This window comes from Suricata suricatta, chromosome 14 (genome assembly GCF_006229205.1).
Source record: "Suricata suricatta isolate VVHF042 chromosome 14, meerkat_22Aug2017_6uvM2_HiC, whole genome shotgun sequence".
Classification (NCBI taxonomy): Eukaryota; Metazoa; Chordata; class Mammalia; order Carnivora; family Herpestidae; genus Suricata; species Suricata suricatta.
Genome location: NC_043713.1, coordinates 27,376,886 through 27,395,951, shown reverse-complemented (window position 1 = coordinate 27,395,951; position 19,066 = coordinate 27,376,886). Strand labels below are relative to the sequence as shown.

Below are 19,066 nucleotides of genomic sequence, written 5' to 3'. Positions count from 1 at the left end.
CCCCTCCCCCCTCAGTCCTCGGTTCATTTTCAGTATTCAGTAGTCTCTCATGGTTTGTGTCCCTCGCTCTCCCCAACTCTCTTTCCCCCTTCCCCTCCCTATGGTCCTCTGTTAGGTTTCTCCTGTTCTCCTGTTAGACCTATGAGTACAAACATATGGTATCTGTCCTTCTCTGCCTGACTTATCTCACTTAGCATGACACCCTCGAGGTCCATCCACTTTCCTACAAATGGCCAGATTTCATTCTTTTTTGTTGCCATGTATTACTCCATTGTATAGATATACCACATCTTCTTGATCCATTCATCAGGTGATGGACATTTAGGCCCTTTCCATGATTTGGCTATTATAGAAAGTGCCGCTATGAACAGTGGGGTACATGTGCTCCTATGCATCAGCACTTCTGTATCCTTTGGGTAAATCCTTAGCAGTGCTATTGCTGGGTCATAAGGGAATTCTGTAAATAGTTTTTTGAGGACCCTCCATACTGTTTTCCAGAGCGGCTGCACCAGTTTCCATTCCCACCAACAGTGTAGGAGGGTGCCCATTTCTCCACATCCTTGCCAGCATCTATAATCTCTTGATTTGTTCATTTTAGCCACTCTGACCAGTGTGTGGTTTTGATTTGTATTTCCCTGATAATGAGTGACTGAGCATCGTTTCATGTGTCTGTAGGCCATCTGGATGTCCTCTTTGGAGAAGTGTCTGTTCAGGTCTTCTGCCCATTTCTTCACTGATTGTTCGTTTTTCGGGTATGGAGTTTAGTGAATTCCTTGTAGATTTTGGATACTAGCCCTTTACTTGATATGCCATTTGCCACTATCTTTTTTTCCCATTCTGTCGGTTGCCTGTTAGTTTTTTTTATTGTTTCCTTTGCAGTGCAGAAGCTTTTTATCTTGATGAGGTCCCAATAGTTCATGTCTCTCTTTCAAAAATAAATAAGCATTTAAAAAATTTAATAAATGTTACTGCTATAAAAATGGGGGTATAGACATCCTCCTAATATTTAGGGTATCAATGAGATTGCAATAAAGTTCCCATTATTTAATGTTTTGTGCCCTGAACTCAATCTTGTCTAAAACATGTCTAATATTAAAACTGGAATCTCTATTTGTCTTGGTTTTGGTTCAGTTTGCTGGTTTGTCTTTGGCTACCTTTTATTTTCAACTTTCCAGTCACTTGGTTTTACTTGTTTCTCTTGTACACAGCAAATGATTGTCTTTTTTATTAAATTGAGAAGCTATTTCTTTTGCTTGATACATTTGATTTTTATAAATTTTAATTTGCTGGATATACTTAGAATCAGTCTTAACATCATATGCTTTCTGCTTTTATTTCACTTTATGCTCTTTGTTTTGCTCTGTCTTTTAATTTAATAAATGCATGGGCTCATAGTGATACTTCAGAAAGTTTTAATATTTTTTTAAGTCAACTAAATATAATATAATTGATCCTCTATATCCCTAAATATAGCTCTGCGATATGATTACATTTTCATACTTAGTCTTCTCCTGCCTCTCATTTGCCTATCCTACCCAATTTTAGTTGATGATGATGGTAATATTTCTGTTAATCTTAATTTTATTATCTTTAATATGTTTCTATTGCTTTATTCATTAGCCCTATATGGTAATTTTGACTGTTGGATCCCCTCACCTTCTCTCTTTCTGCACCTTCTGAATTGTGGTAGTATTTTTTAATGTTTATTTATTTATTTATTTTGAGAGAGAGAGAGAGAGAGAGAGTGCACATGCATGGAAAGACAGAGAAAGGGAGAGGGAGAGTCCCAAGCAGGCTCAGCACTGTTAGCGCAAAGCTGGAGGCAGGACTCAATCCCACAAACCATTCGATCCCATGAGTCTAAATCCAGAGTTGGACACTCAATCAACTGAGCCACCCAGGTGCCCCTGAATTGTGTTAGTTTTATTGTTTTTCATGTTTTTCTGGTTTATTAGAATTACATCATTTTCTAGAACCATAATTGCCACAGATTGGTGTTTGTTTGTTTTGTTTTGTTTTCATCTTAATCCTAAACTAAATTGTTAAAAACCCAGTAGCAATCTTTCTGCCACACTTTCTCTATTCTCTACTAGTTGGTTAACATTCAGTTTATTCCAGACAGGATCCCAGTCACCACATTTTCTGGTTGTCAGATGTTTAGTAGTAGCATCTGTACTTGTACCTGCATGTAACATTTTTTTTAATTTTTAAATTTTTTTTTAATTTATTTTTTTTTGAGAGAGAGAGAGAGTATAAGCAGGGGAAAGAGTAGAAAGAGAGGGAGAGAGAATCCCAAGCAGGCTCCATTGTATCAGCAAAGAGCCCAACATGGGGCTGGATCTAATGAAGCATGAGATCATGGCCTGAGCCAAAATCAAGACTTGAATGGTTAACAGACTGAGCCACCCAAGCGCATCCCCTTAAATTTAATTCTTAATGAGATTTTTATAAGCATGGTTCCACTCTCACTTAGCATGAGATGTTACCATGGAAAAGTATGAAAAAAATCCAATTTTTCCCCTTAGAAAAGACATTTTAGGTTTTTGTATTGTTTGTTTTAGTTTGTTTTTATGATAAAGAGCCTTTCTTTACCTTTTGGATTGCTGGTTCTGTATCGACTTTTTCTCAGATAGTTTTGTTTGCTTTTGGCTTTGTTTTTTATATAGACTTAAATATCTTATTTCTGGAAAATGTTTTGTGATTATAATTCTCCAAATTATAATTGCCCAAATATAATTTCTACTCTTTTTTTCAATACTCTTTATCAAGTACTACTTGGTCTATTTATGCATACACATAGGTCTAGTTGATCTGTTTCATCTTCCATAGCTACCATGTTCTCTTTCTAATCCTTGTTAACTAATCATTTCCACTTTGTTTTGCTCACATTAGCATTCCTGTTCTTAAGCCCACTTTTTTTTTTTTTGCATTATCTGTTTACTTTCTTGTTGCCTCTGATGGCTTCCTAATTTTTATGAGGACATTATGTCTCCTCTACTTTTTTCCTGAGCTCTGCTAGCTCATTCATTTGTTTATTTCTTTCAGTTGTCTTGATATTTCTTCCTTGAGTTCTTATTTTATATAAGTGATCTTTTCCATTATAGTTTATTGTTTTGTTTGTCTGTGCTTATTTACCTGGCCAGTTCCTTTAGCTCTGTGACAACACAATTTCGTGTTTGTATTCTATTTGTTTTCTCTAATCATTACTTTCTTTTCTCGCAGTATCTTTGTAGAGCTCTTCTGATGGTTTCTTTTCTATTCTGACTCATACTTGACTGAGATCAGCTCTTTCTTAACCCGCTATGTTGCAGAAAGTTTGTGGGGCAGGGTCCAGGTCATGATACCATCCAACAGAGTCTCTTTCCTTTACAGGACTGTACTTTATGACAACAGAGTTGTGTGTATGCATATATGTACATGTTAATTTAGCCTTTCCTTTGACCCAAGAGAAAAAAGAGATTGACAGTTGCAAGACTGGTTAGTACTGAACCTGTCTTCTCCAATCTCCCGCCCCAACAGACTGCTTCCTGCAGAGATAGCACCCTTAGGTATTTTCTTGTTTATACCATATTCCCTATTTCTTGATGGAACCAGAAAGGGTCCACATTCTCTCACAGACAGCTGATTCACTAGAGACAAGTTGTTTCCCAAATGATGGTGTTGGTTTTGTTCTCTTTGATGAACTTGGTGCTCTGCCGACCTTGCTTGAGGTCTTTGGCAGAAGACATCCTTCAACATCTACCTGCTCCTTGTTAGAGTTTTATTGCATTTGACAGCTTTTCTTCAACAAAGGTGAGATTTGCATTTCTGTTTTTCATTTTCCTTGTTGTTTGGAAATGAGCTTAGAAAGAAGTGGGCAAGGCTTTCTTAACACTGTCATCTTAAAAGTAGAAGTCCCTTTTAAAAGGCTGTAAACCCCTGTTTTTCTGAATCCCCAGCACCTAATATTATATCTGGAAAAGAGAAGATCTTCAATAAATACTTGTTAGATTAAATGAGTAAAGGAAAGAATGAACAAACAATTCTCAAATGTAATAGTTGAGACATAACTGCATTTAAGACCTCTCTTCAAAAGACCTTCAGCAACTAATCTCCTGGTTCCTCCTTGCTACCACATAACATATTTCCCAAGGCATTTCTCATGGTTTAAAGAGCTTCTGCCCACATTCCTCCCATCTTTCATACCTATTCGTAGCATCCTGATGTCACTTACTATTGGAGCTCAGAGTACCAGTACCCATGAAACAGTAAATTCTACAGAAACACTTTATACAGTGGGAGTTTTCTTTCAAATTTAGTATCCAGCCTGGTTTTATGGGTGTATTTGGTGATTGCTTCTCATTGGCTTACTTCTGAAATTGAAAAATCCCTGTACCTTCTTTACCATAAATCATCAGAAAATAAAAGCATAATTTCATTCTGCATCATGTTTTAGTAAGAAAGAATCCTTATATAAGGATTACATATAAAAAAATAAGGAATTGTTCACATTTCCCCAGGTCCCCCCAGGGTCCCACAGTGGTCTGGACTCCATCCAGGTGCAGCCAGAGAGGAAGGATCCTTTGAGAGATGGAACACTGCAAGACACAGACACTCTTTTCAGCCCTTGTGAATTCCATGCCGGTCTTTAGCATACATGTGATCCAAGAAAAGATCAGCCCGGCTGTCAGAAGAGATACTGAGTCCAGATTTCTCTCTGGCTTCCCTTCCAAAAGACAGGAGCCTTTAACTCGAGGAATCTACTCCTTAAGTCCTCTAAGAATAAGATGTATGTCTCAGACTATTCTTATGCCTTCTATATAGGGTATAATAGGCATCTGAAAAATATACATGTTAATTTCTGATTGTCCTTGGGTTTATAGGTGAAACCAAAAGCTGTCCTACTTGCTCAAAAAACTTCAGTGCCTAATCTCTGACAAGATTTCTCATTCCTTTAAGAGATCTTCAATGGATGATTTCCCTTCTTCCTTTGTCTTAGGTTACTCAGACTCCTCCAAGTTGCTCATGCTCTGCACCCTTCCCATTGCTGAGCTGACTACAGTTGGTTGCCCATAACTGCCCATGTTGACAGACATGAAATCCAGAGTCTGGATATAATTTGCCGTGCAAAATTAAATCCAGAGGCCATAACGACTCATGTTGACTGACCATGGACTATCCATGCCAGGCTACAAGACCAAGATGGGTAGGACAATAGGAAAGGGAGAGCCTGGAAAATGCATACCGAAAGTGCTTATTATAAATACTCTAAACAAAAGCACAATAACCAGCCTACAACCACTGCCTAAGTGCTCTTCCTTCCAGATGTCTGTTGATATTACCCATACTACCCACATCACCAAAGCAGAACATCTACTCACCTACCTGAAAACCTATGTCCACCCCAACACTACCCCTACCCTGGAGACCTTGATGTGTTTTCATTAGGGGCACCAACCATCCTGCTTTGTCTGGATGAATCCCAGGTTGTGTCTGGTTTCCTCTCAAATTAACCATGTGTCCCAATCAAAAGTGATTTTTGCATGACAAATTATGTGCTGTCTCTAGTTTAATTTAATATGTAATTTTCAAATGACAGCATGAGTTAGAATGCCTCTGGTTATAAGAAAAATCCTTCTCTTTTTCCAACCTTTGTAGAAGAATATTAGGACTCACCAAAGGAATGACACCAAGAAGAATGACACAAAGACCTGAAGTCCAGTACACAAATGACCCGGGGCAGGTGATTGGGGGACAGTTGATACTCCAGGGTGTTCAGACAGGCTCAGAAGTTTTTATGTGAGGCTTGAGGGAAGAACCTACCCCAGAGATTAGGAGGGAGGGCTGGAACTCCAGGCTCAAGGGAGATATTTTGGAATAATATAATCCCGACGTCAGAAAGAAGGGCATTTATGGAGAACAGGCATTTTGTGTGCCCTCTTTCCTCCCTCTTTGTGCCTGCACATTTTGACCAATAACGCACCAGTGATTTCACTCTGTTATTCCATTTATGGCAATAACTTCACGTCTTGTGTCTGGTCATAATGGTGATCTATGTATGCCATCTACAGTGGGCATGGATAATGAATCCTATTTTATTTCTTAATTAAGAATTTGAAAGTACCGCAAATTACTGCAATTAACATGGATTTTCTTCCTCATTTATTTACTTATTTAGATGCCTGAAATTGCACCCTTAGTTTAAACCAACCACAGGGTTCAAAGCCTGTTAAAATGTATAGGATTCATTAAAATATTTATTCTTCCCCAACAGTGAGGTTGCAATTTGGAAATGGTGGTGATACCTATGTATGCAAAACTACAAAAACAAATTATATTTATCTATATCTATATATAAAATATAGAATTCATTCAGCTAATTTAGAAAGTTAAATTTACAGAGAGTCCTTTGTGTGACTGAAATAGACTAAGATTTTTAGAATACCTCATTATTATTTTGACTTCAACCAGTGCTGTGGTTTTCCTTCTCAACATTCTTGGGGATCTGAGCATCATCAGCTTTTCAGAAGTTCAGTGCTCACTGAGAGATAAGAATAACACTTTGAGGGTGGTTGAATTCATCAGCCTGACTTGAAAACAATAGTACTTTGAAGAAACTGTTTAGCATCAAATTATCTAGTAATTTTGAAGAGTCAAACTCAGGCTTCATTCTTGGGTTTTTGGATTTGGTTTTGGTTTTGTTTCTAACTGTATTACAGAGAGACACAGCCCAAGAGAGAGTGATTGAACTTAACCAAAAATATGGCTCAGAAACGTAAGCCCCTGGGATGTGGGCAGCACCGCTCCACACTGCCGCCAGCAGGGGTGTGAGTGGGTACAGTTCCACCAGAGAGCAACTGGGAAATAGCATTCAACAGCCTTAAAAGATGAAAACCCTTTGAAGTCCAGCTATTCCACTTCAAGGAATTTATCCTTAGGAAAGAATGAAGGATGTGTACAGAGATTAAGCTACAACGACATCCGTTACTGCCCCGTTTATAATAGCAAAATAAATAAACTAAAATAACCAATGCACAACAGTAGAAGATCGAATAAACCTTTCACTGGAATACTAAACAACTGTTACAAACTGTGTGGTTTGTATCAGCTCTCTATGGCTGCTTTACTCCACAACTTAGCAGCTTAGAACAACAAACATAGTATCTCACAGTGTCTGTGGGTCAAGAGTCTGTGGGCAGTGACTGAACTGGATCCTCGGACTCAGGACTTCTCATAAGGCTAAAGTCAAAGTGTTTGATCCATCTCAAGGCTTAACTTGGAGAGAAGCCGCTTTCAAGGTCACTCCAGTGGGTGTTGGCAGGATTTGGGTCCTCTAGGCCAACTGGTGGAGGTCCCACTGCTCTCCTTTCCTTGGGTCAGTTCACAGCACAGCAGCTGTTTCATCACAGCAAACAAGCCCGAGAGCAGGAGAGAGTAAGCAGGACAGCAGCCAGAGTGATTTTGTAACCTAATCTCAAACTGACATCCCATCACTCTTGACATATTCTATTGGTTAGAAGTAAAGCAGAGGTCCTGCCCACGCTCCAGGGGAATGGATTTCACAATGGTGAGGATGCAACAGAGTGAGGATCCCTGGGAACCATCTTAAAGGCTGTGTACCACACAGTTGACATTTATCTGGTGGCAAAAAATATTCATAACATCTTATTCAATGAAAGAAAAGCAGGTCACCAAACATCAGATGCAGTATGGTCTCAATTCTGTAAATGAAAAGCAATAGAAAAAATATATATCCATATATACATAAACACTCATGAAACAATCTATAAGTGTTCCATGGGTTAACTGGTGGTTGTATTTGGATGGTGGGATGACAGATGAATTTTATGTCTTGTTTCCTAATACATATTTTCTGTTTTCTTCTAAAATGAACATAAAGCGGTTACAATTTAAAAAAAAAGCACATGTTATTTCATTAAAAACCAAAGCAATTTAAAGCTGACCTCCACTGTCTGTCTTTACAGGACTATTTCTTGCTTACTACTTGAAGACACCTAAATAGAAGTTCACAGGAGTCTTTGTAGAACCCATTGACCCCACTGTCAAGGCAATTGTGAGTATGTCCTAGAACTTTCTATATTTGTGCCTTCTGAAATAACTGCTACCACCAATAATGCTGCCATGGAAAACTAAACATTTGTTTAGGACCACATGGGAAGTACCTGAGACAGTTGAGTGCTATGAAGACCTTCTTTCCCTTGAGTCATTATCTTCCCAGCTCAATCATGGTTGCTTTCAGACATAAGCTAGCATAATCACATAGTGTCTATCTTCTCTGCAAAATTCCAACAGGATACGTTCTATTTTTCTGTCAAAATAGATGAACAGATATGATACTACTGGACATATTTGCAAATTTGTAAAAGAATGGGGATGGGTGAGTGAGAAGATAAAATCATTAATAATCCCCGCACTTCATTAGTTTCCTTGTCATGTGCCACCAGGAGGGCCTGAGTTGGGATGTCTCTGGTTCAGGGTAGGAATGATTTCTCCAGCGATGTAAATGTTATCATAAGGTCACTTACTGATGAATGCTACGGTTTTGCCAAGCAGAGATTTATGGGTTATTTGACAAGCAGACTGGCTTCTCTACACCTATACAGATCACAAAGAAATCTGCTTAGGATGGGTGAGCTGGTATCCATGGAGAAGGAAGGCAATGGTTTTTAAATGGCAGTGAATTAGGACCAGGTCTGAAACACTGATGGATCTCTTTTTACTGGATCTGTAATACAACAGTTGGTGTAACATACAACTCAAATCTTGGTGGTTTAACATCATGGATCATTTTTCCCTTGTATAAGGCCCAAATGGGTGTTTGTCGAAGTGGCGATTCAAAAACCCAGGTGTCTCCTGTCTTGTGGCTTCACCATCTTCTAGGGACTTCAAGTTTTATGCTGGATTTTCTCCATCTACCTAGTTGACAGGGAAGAAGAAAGTGAAGATGGTACACCAATTCCTACCTTGCCCACAGTTGATACACATTATATCCCATCGATGAGCACTAGTCACCTGGGCCTCACCATGATTTAAAAAAAGGCCTCGGCTTAGTCCATGACTGGCAGTCACTTCCTAACAAATCCACTGTGTGGTAGGGGAACACATCTTATAGGCTCTCTCAAGAAAAATCATCGTGTTAGAGAGTTCATGCTGAGAAAATTATTAGTGGGCATTCTTACATCAGTCACAGAGCAGGAATCAGTTGACTCATCAATGACTTTGAATGGTGAATCATTCTGTTCCCTATGAAGTAACTTCTAAGAACAACCATACCCCATTCTTGTGATTAAGGCAACAAGCCCCTGGTAGCAAGGCTCTAAGGATTGCTCTACATAAGAAGTGCTAGGTATACCTACCAATGCTGGAAGTCTGCAGAAGCCACTAGGTTCACAGACCACTTCTGTCTGTCTGTCTGTCTGTCTCTCTCCCCTCCTTAGCCTTAGCTTCTTGTTGCATCTTAGAATTGTTGTAAAGCCCTGAGGAAATAATTTGAGAAAGGGCATGGTACACATTTTCTCAGCACCAGTAACTTTTCCAGCCAATATCCACATATGATGACTAATCCCTGAAGTGCCTTACCAGCACTACCACAACTGCTGATTCTAATAAGATCCTTGTTACTATTAAACTACAATTACAATAATTAGCACTACCACCAATAATAAAACCACAACATCTCTTCTATGTAAGATCTACATAGAAGAGCACTGATCAACCATGCTTGACATTTGGGTATTTGACTCTCATGACAATGGTATAAAGTGGGAAGGAAACTATTATCACACCCATTTCATAGGTGAGAGAACTGAGCCTCATGGGGGCTAAGTGATAATGACCAAGGTCACATTATAACCAGTCAGAGAGCTACCACTTGGCTCTCAAACCCAAGTCCAAATGATAGTCCTGCACCAGATGTAAGATAGGAAATTGTTGGAATAAGTGGAATCATTGAGGAAACCTAGTCTCACCCCCTCATTGTTCAAATGACTTGGGGATGCCTTTGAAGGCTGCCCCATTTTGTGCCACTGGCCTCAGGTGTCTTATCTTCTTCCAGGTTAGTCAGATTAATTGGACCTGGGTAGTGGGGCGGGGGTGGAGGCAAGTAGTAACAGTGTTGATGTCATTTTACATAGCCCATAACATATAGGACTCTTGGGAACTGTTCCAAGGAACATGAGCAGGATCCCAGGAAGATGGAAATGGAGATACTTTTCCTCCACTCTGACTCATACACAGACACACTGGCCAGCACCACCAACCCTAGAGACATGGGTGACAGACATAAATCCACTCTAGGTTTCTTAGAGTTTTCTTTCTCTTCTATTCAACTCTTTGGACTTTTCCCAGCTAATGTTAATGACTAATTCTTTAGTGACTTTAGGGGCACCTGAGTGACTGTCAGTTAAGCGTCTGATGTCAGCTCAGGTCATGATTTCAGGATTCATGAGTTAAGAGCCCCAAGTCAGGCTCTGTGCTGACAGCTTGGAGCCTGGAGACTGCTTTGGATTCTGTGTCTTCCTCTCTTTCTCTCTCTCTCTCTGCCCCTCCCCTGCACTCTCTCTCTCTCTTTAAAATATAAACATTAAAATTTTAAAATTCTTTAGTGACTTTGTTCTTTCTATTGAGAAAAATAATTATTTCTACTAGCCTTAGGCTTGCAGTATAAAGAATGTCTCTGGAGATAGTGTTTGACCCTGAGTTGGGTGACTTGAACTGTCAGGGACAGTGAGCTATAGCGGACGTGGGTCTCCATGTTCGGCGCAGCCCCTAGACCCAGACCTGCTGCTCACAGTTGTGATGACATGAGGGTCACTTAGACACTGTAGGTCAGGATTCCCTCATCTGTCAAATCAGGTGGGTGATGCTCTCCTCACCACCTCCCCCCGTTACTTACGGAAATACTGAGACCTAGGGGCTCAAACAAGTAAACAGACAGAAAGTGCTTTGAAAAGCATAATGTGCTAAATAAATGTAGCAAGAGTCATCATTATCACTGTGCTACTGCCATTACTATTTTGTGGTCAGCTCAGCTTTTCTTAACGCAGAGCAGTTAATGAAGTGGCAACTGTATTGGTTTCCCACTAGGAGGGCAAAGGGGCCAAATGAGGCTCTATTTTTATCCCATTTTAGTGTCCATTTTTTTTTTCACAACAGCTATGTGTAGTGGGTTTATCAGTATTTTAATTACAATGCCACTTTATTATACTTATTCCTAACTAAAGTCAGCCTAAGGACATTTTTTAAATCTTAAATATGGTAGATTTCCCTAAAGAAATTCTAACTTTCACCAGCAACCAGAACACTGCTACCTTTGATCACATCTTTAAGCTTGGTACCTATAGCTTTTAACAAATTATTTTCGACATAACCAAAAATTTTTAATTGTACTTGAAGGTCTACTAGTAGAGAGAAAAATGACAAAATCTATTACTCATCAGGCTTTGGTTTATAAATTTCTCACCAGCTGAGATGCATTTTTCCTTTGGTCATGAGGAGTTAAGGGAGTAGAAAATTTAGAAATCAACATATAGACAGACTAGAAGGTCAGACAGACAAAAAGAAAGAATACCTACTCCTGACTCTGGTGCATGGCCATTCTGTTGCTTCCTGAAGCCTCTCAGATAGGCTTGCCCTTGAATCATCATCAAAAAGACAAGCAAACAACTGCCTCATTAGAAGGAAAAAATAAATGTTGCAAATAGGGGATCTAGCAAGTTAGAGCCATAAAATATCAAGTTAGAAGGGGTTTTGTAGCATATGGCCCCAAATAACCATTTTATAGATGATAGAAATAAGGTTTTCACAGGTGAAGTGTATATCCAAGGTCCTATAAATGCACAAATATTCAGTTGAGCCCTAAAAGGAATATATTACTTTCCTACTGTTGTAAAAAAAATTACCACATACTTAGTGACTTCAAGCAACACAAATTTACTATCTCACAGCTCAATAGGCCAGAGGTCTTACACAGAGCTCACTGAGCTAAAAAACAACGTGTTAGCAGTGCTACATTCTTTTCTGGAGACTCTGGGGAGAATACATTTCTTGACCCTGTCTAGCTTCTAGAAGCTGCCTGCATTCCATGGCTTGTGGCCCCTTCCTCCATCTTCACAGCCAGAAATGTTGGATCTCTCTGATTTTTTTTCTATAATCACATCTCTGACCACAAGGAAGAAGGGTTCTCTGTTTTTAAGTACTCAATTAGACTGAGTCCACTTGAATAATCCAGGATAATCTCCCTATCTTCAGGTTAGTAACCTTATTCACATATGCAGAGTCCATTTTAAGCATGTAAGATAACACATTCATAGGTTCTTGGGGATTAGGGTATGGACATCTTTGGGTGGGGACGGACATTAATCTGCCCACCACAGGGAGGATGAATTTATGGAGAAAGAAAATGGTGAGATAGAGCATTGGTTAGTTGAGCAAGAAAATAACTGTGGACACTTGTCATAGACTAGAGTCTCTAAGAATCTGACTCTACTTGGAGACTTGTTGGAAGTAAGAGTGCTCAGGATCAAGCCCTACAGGGGAAAGGAAGGAGAGAGGAATGGCAGAGAGAGTTGTTAGGGAGCAGGCTTTCCCAAAGCCTCAGCTAGCTCCATGAGGATCCGAGAAGGGGATGGCCCTTCGGAATTGTCATGAAGGGCTGGACCTTTAAACTCTTTCCCTCTGATTGCTGCGACCACATCAAGCAGTCACAGGGTATGGGCTGCCCCAAGGGAATGTTGTGACCTTGGGCAAGTCTACTTCCTTCAGAGAGGACAACTCCCAGGAGCTAGTGGAATGTGTCCTTCATTCATGAAAGAAGCTATAAGCAGACAATCACAGCTTCTACCAGAGAACTTGTACCTATGTTTCATGCCCACGTTTGAAAATAATAATAATAATAAAGTCAGCTATGATCTGTTCCAAATGATACCTAATTGACAGATTTTACAAAGTGGTTCATCTATAGCAAGACAAGACAGGGTCTGGAAGGAGAGTTGTGTGAACATGAGAGCAAGAGCAGGCAAGAGTCACATGGGAAGAGGGAAACAAGACTGGATCATAAATGGTGTGGACCCCAAAGGAAAGGACAGGTGGATTGTGAGTTCTGGGGACTAAGGTCCAAATCTAGGTCAAAAGTCCAGGACTCTGCCGAAACCACAGCAGAGAAGTGGACATTGGCAGAAGCTACAGGCAGGGGTGGTAATGCCGCTAATTGGTTTAGGATTCCAGCAGCTTACAGCAGAGACCAGTCAAAAAATTACAGTCCATCATTAGCCATGGAGGTGACCAGGGAACAGGTAAGAAGTCCTGTTTCAGTAGAACTGAGGAAAGAACAGAAACCAAATTACCAAGGAAAAGGGTGTTCTGTATGAGATTAAGCAGGTGTACTACAGTCTCATGTCACCTGGCTCTGAGTAGCAAGGGGTAGACAGATGTGGAGGCACTGCTGTGTGTTCATTCCACAGGAAGTCTTTCCACAGAACATCAGGACCAACCTTAATGTTCATTTTAGCAAAATGGTATCTGTGAGGAAGGTACAAAGACTGATTTGTTCCCACCCTTGAACCCCTGAAATTCTCACTATCTCTAGTCAGTGCTGAGCCCAATACCTGCACCACAGTTAGCTCAGTCTTTTTGTCTACACAGCCCTCATGGAATCAACCACCTCCACTTCTCTGTACATCCAGACTGAAAAGTCTAAAGGAAATGGTATTTAAGAAAGGGACTTCTTGGGGCACCTAGGTGGCTCAGTTGGTTAAGGTCTGACTTCAGCTCAGGTCATGATCTCACAGTTCATGAGTTTGAGCCCTGTGTCGGACTCTGTGCTGACAGCTCAGAGCCTGGAGCCTGCTTTGGATTCTCTGTCTCCCTCCCCTTCCCGCTCCCCGCCCCCTCTCTCTGTCTCTCTCTCTCTCTCTCTCTGCCCCTCCCCCATTCACATTCTGTCTTTCTCAAAAATAAAATAAACATAAAAAAAAATTTTAAAGATAGGGACTTCTTGCATCTTCTAGAAGACTTTATATATACCTCACTGGGTATACCATACTTACAAAGTAGATTTCTTTCTTCTAATATATGCCTTGATTCAAGTGGTGACAGCAAAGCACTTCAACACAGTAAACACCATTACCTTCCTATAAGTCCTTTGTCACACATAACTGTCAGCAAAAACACTAACAAAAACTTCTGTTTCTCATAAGGCTTCACATTTTTACCAAGCACTTTCATGTCCGTTATTTCATTTCAATTTGACAGTACTACTTGGGAAAGGGAAATTTTATGCCCCTTGTAAAGATGAATAAGTTGAGATTCAAAGAGTTTGAGTGACTTACTGTAAGCACAGGTTAGAGTCTGAAATTGGAGCCAGGTCTTTTAAATACAAGTTGTGTCTACCATCTTTGCATGATGCATCCACCCCAGTGAAAGAGCTCTGTCTTATAACCCTGGAAGTTTGGGAGAAAGGAGAGTCAGCAATGGTAGAAAAGGCAAAAAGTTGAGGGGGAAAATATCCAATTTTTCACCTTTTGTCTTAGGACAGTCCTGAGATTGTTTTTGCCTCTTTTTGACTTCAACTTTGTGGTTTTAATTCTCCAAAAAATTCTTACATCCTTACCTCCACTCAGCAGTCCAGTCCTGAGAGGTAGGCAGAGCACATCTGACAAGAGATGATGATGAAGCTAAAGCCCAGAGAGGTTAGACCACTGGCCCAAAAACAGTTGAACATCTGGAGGCAGCGTTGGAGCTGGAACCCAGATCTTTGTGTGGGGATGGGATGAGGGGAAGCACCTGCTGAGAAGGGTGGGAAGGAAGTGTTGCACTGAAAGATTCATCAATATTCATATACATTTCATGATAGAGGGAAGGCAAGCCATTATGCTGTACACCTTAAACATACATGTCCGTTGTCTATTGATGACATCTCAATGAAACTGGAAAAAATAAATTTAAAATTTTATACAGAAATAAAAGAGGCCAAAAATAGCCAAAAGGGTTTTGAGAAAGAACATAAAGAAGAGGGGCTTACCTAACTGACATCAAAACTCATGATAAAACCTTGTGATAGAGATGTAGGGATACAGAGATTAATGAAAGAAACTAGAAAGTTCAGAAAGAGACCCACGCATTTTGGGAAATTGGGTACATGATAGCAGTTAATTACAAATATAGAAAGTATGGACTTTTGATATTAGTGTCACAACAATTGACTCCCCATACTTGAAAATTAACATTAGAGCTCTATTTCATACACTAGATAACAAATATTGCAGATAAACTTCAGGTGGATTTGAAGCTAAAGGTTCAAATAACAACAACTTTTAATCTATTAGAAGAAAATTCAGGAAGATATTTTTATATTAAACCAAGGAAAGATTTCTTACGATTCAAAAAAAGCAAATGAAGAAGATAAATTGGATCACATTAAAATTTAAGATTTCTATAAGACCAAAGACACCATGAGCAAAGCCAAAATATAAGTGAGAGATTTGAAAGAGAGAGTTGCAATGCATTTGACCAACAAAGGATTAATGTCTAAAATATGTTGGTAAAACACTGCAATAAGGAAAAGACAAACAGCCCAACAGAAAAATAGGCAAAATATAAAAATAGAAATGTAAATCAAAACGGCCTATAAAAACATGAAAAGATGCCCTACCTCATTAATAAGCAAGCAAATGCCAAGTATAGCAAAGAGATACCATTTCACACCTATCCAGTTGTCAAACATTAATAGTTCAACGGTACTGAATTTTTGCGGAAAATAGGCACTGTCATTCTGGAGGGAGCGCATTATTTAACCCCTTTAGAGAGCAATTTGAAGAAATCTTGTAAAAGTGAAGATATGTGTCTCGATGACAACTAGTTTTATGTCTAGATATTCACCCTAGCAAAACTCACTCCTATGTGTAATATGACTTGTAAAAGGATATTTTTTATTGCATGCTGTGCAATACTGAAAATTTGGAAACAATCTAAATGTTCATCAATAGGGCAATGGAAAAGCAATGTATGTTTCATAGCAGTGAGGCTCCCTGAGCTAGACTCATCTATCAAGAAGGATTATTTTGGAGGGGAATAAAAAAGAAGGATTATTTTGGAAACTCCAAGTTGAACAAAAGAATCACATCATATCAATGAACCATTTACATTCATATTTAAAGCATACAAAATGATACTATTACTTGTAGATTCAAGCATAGGTGTGGTAAAAGCATAAAAACACAGAGAAGGATCCAGGCAGTTCAGGAGAAAGGTTTCTCAGAAGAAGAAGGAGGCTAATAGGCTCAAGGACAGTACACAGAGGGTTCAACTTAACCAATGTTTTATTTCATTAATTAAAAAAAATAAACTAAAACTAATTCAGCAAGATATGAACATTATAAGATTCTGTGCTGTGGATATTGAGTGTGTGACATAGTAAACAATTCAAGAAAGAAAAAGTTATTCACCAGCAGCCTCTCTTTGCTCTGGTGGAAATGAGAAGGCAGTGGGGAGCATGGGTCTGCAGGAAACAGAGCTGACAGCTTTGAAGATTATTTTGGCTTTGGATTTCTGCTCATGCACACACACACTGAGACAGTTCCACACACGGGAGCAGTGGGGTCATGCACAAAGCGCTGCCAAGCAAAATAGTCAAGGCACACAGGGGTCCCCGCCAGCCCCAGCTCTGCCAAGGCATCAAGAACATTCTGTGGCTAGGAACAGGGCCCAGGAATGACAATGGCTTAAATACAATGGACAGTCTCTCTCTCAACATAAAAGAATTCAGAGGTTGGCAGTCGGGGCTGATACAATGTCTGTGCAATCTCTCCAGGACTCAAGGTTCTTTCCATCTTTCTGCTCTGCCATCCCTAGTTACATGAGTTCCATCTCCTGGGTCTCTTCATGATCTGAGGCGGCCCCATGGCTAAAAGTCGAGATCAGAAGCAAGAAGAAGCAGGGAAGGACACAGTGGTTCCTATGGGCCATCCTATACCCCTCCAACAGTTCTTTCCTGGAAGTCCTTAACTTGCCTGGACATTTTATTGGGCATTCCTAACCCCAAAGGAGGCTAGGAAATGTTTTGTTAAATTCAGTCAGCAGTGTGCTCAGCTAAAAAGCTAGGAGCTCTCGGCTAAGGAAAAGGGGGAGTGGCTTGTTGGTTAGCAGCTAGTGGTGGCTACAGTCAGCAATAACTCATTTTGTGCCCCTCAACAAGGGCTTGCCTCCTCTGGATACTGCTTTCCTGTCCATGCAAGAAAGAGCATTGACTTCCTCAGTGGAGCCAATCATCTTTGCTGTTAATCCCTTCACACTTTGGTCAAATTTCCACTTGGGGTAATTATACCTGAAGCCTCTGTCTGCCCATTTGGCTTCTACCAGTCAGGGATACGTCTGAGTTGGGCTGCTAACCTTTTTCTCCCCCCATGGTTGCCCTTCTGCACCTCTGCTTTATCCTCCCCACTCTGTAGGAATTGCAGTTTCTCTTCTAGGCTCATCAACTGCTAGAAACACCCAGATTCTAACTTTCCAACTCATCTCTTCCAGGGAGCCTTCCCTGGATTGTGGTAGCCCCCACTGAGACCACTTCATCTCTCTGTCCACTGTCAATAACATCTTTCACATAGACAATCATGTACTTTTGAGGATGGGTCTCCGATTCTCTGGTGCAATGCTTGTAACTTTTTTTTTCAGAACCCTTTCTTCAACTGAACATTCTGTGAAACCCCAAGGAAATGGATAAAATGAATAAAATGGTGGTGTCCAGTGGGGTGGAGACAAAGTCTTCAGAACACACTTTGAAAAGAGAATATCTTGCCCTTATTTTATGAATGAAGAAATTGCTGCCCCAAGTCAGAATAGAATTGTCCCTGGTCATACAGCTCCTCATCACAGTAATGATAATGAAAGCATTAGCTAACACTCACCTCTGTGTCAAGCACCAGTCTGAGTGCTTTACATAGACTAATTAAAGTCACTAAGAGTAAAATAATAAGAAGACTCTGATTGTACCTTAGAAACAATATGAAAGTCCATTTCTGTCCAAGGCCCAGAAAAAATTTGTTTATTTAAACAGAAAGCCAAATACATCATCTATTTTATAGCTATAAAATGATACTGTATCTGTACACCATGTAGCACAAGTTTTCTAAAAGGTTTAGCAATCAAATAAATCAACAACCAGGAAACCATCGCCCGAATACATTTCTGTATTTTACTACTGAAATCAGCCCAGGAGAATTTTATTTGCTGAGGGCTGAAGGAGAAGCTACAGGGAGCAGCTGGAGAAGCCCCTGGACAGAGTCAGTGTCAGATGCTGAGATGGAGAGACTCAGAGCAGGAAGGGCAGCAAGAAGCTGCCAGCCACCCTGAGCCAGGAGGCCTTGTGCCTGGAGGTGACAGGAACAGCCTGGCTGGATGGCGGCGCGGCTCGCTGGAAGCGACATAAGTAGTGCTGTAGATGAAATTGGCAGGAAATGCACGTGAAGCTCACACTTTCTCTGCTTCTTCACCTCTCCCTCCCACCACGCCTGCTTCAGGAGAGCCTCAAATCTATTATTCTAAAGTGAACCCTCCATCTCAGCTCAGGATTCATCCCCTCCTGTCTCCTAATTAGGCTCCTGCGTTCTCACCTGGTCTCTCCCTTTCAATTAGATTCTTCCTCCACAAACACATCAACTCCCATTTTTAAGGAGAATAAAAAAAAGAGAGGGAGAGAACTTTCCTTGGTCCTGCTTTCCCCCCAGGCTAGCACCCCGTCTCTCCACTTTCCTTAATTGCCAGATTTTAAAGAAGTGTTTCTGTGTTCACTATCTTCCCTTCCTCATCTCCACCTTCTTTAACACCTCACAGTCTGCTTTCTGGGCCCACAGTTCCACAGAAACTCCTCTGACTGCCAGATATGCCAACTTGTCCAATCCTCAGTTTGGTCTCTGCAGCATTTGTCACTGTGTAACCATTGCCTGGAACTGACGTCTTAAAATAGTCACCTCCTCTGGCCTCCATGACCCTACTCACCTGCTGTCCTCCGAAGCTTTCTCATCTCCTTCCTGGTGTGCTCTCCCCAGACCACCATCTCAGTCTATTGGTAGAA

General features: G+C 40.3%; 1 long non-coding RNA gene across 1 annotated transcript; it reads right to left on the bottom strand.

Moving 5' to 3' along the window:
- Positions 1-8,694: 8,694 nt before the first annotated feature.
- LOC115277860 lies at positions 8,695-19,044 on the bottom strand. The gene is made up of 5 exons (XR_003902548.1): positions 18,991-19,044; positions 14,609-14,784; positions 14,328-14,438; positions 9,357-9,476; positions 8,695-8,916 (listed from the first exon to the last, which is right to left on the bottom strand). It is a non-coding gene; the product is annotated as an uncharacterized LOC115277860 (long non-coding RNA).
- Between the last annotated feature and the right edge of the window lie 22 nt (positions 19,045-19,066).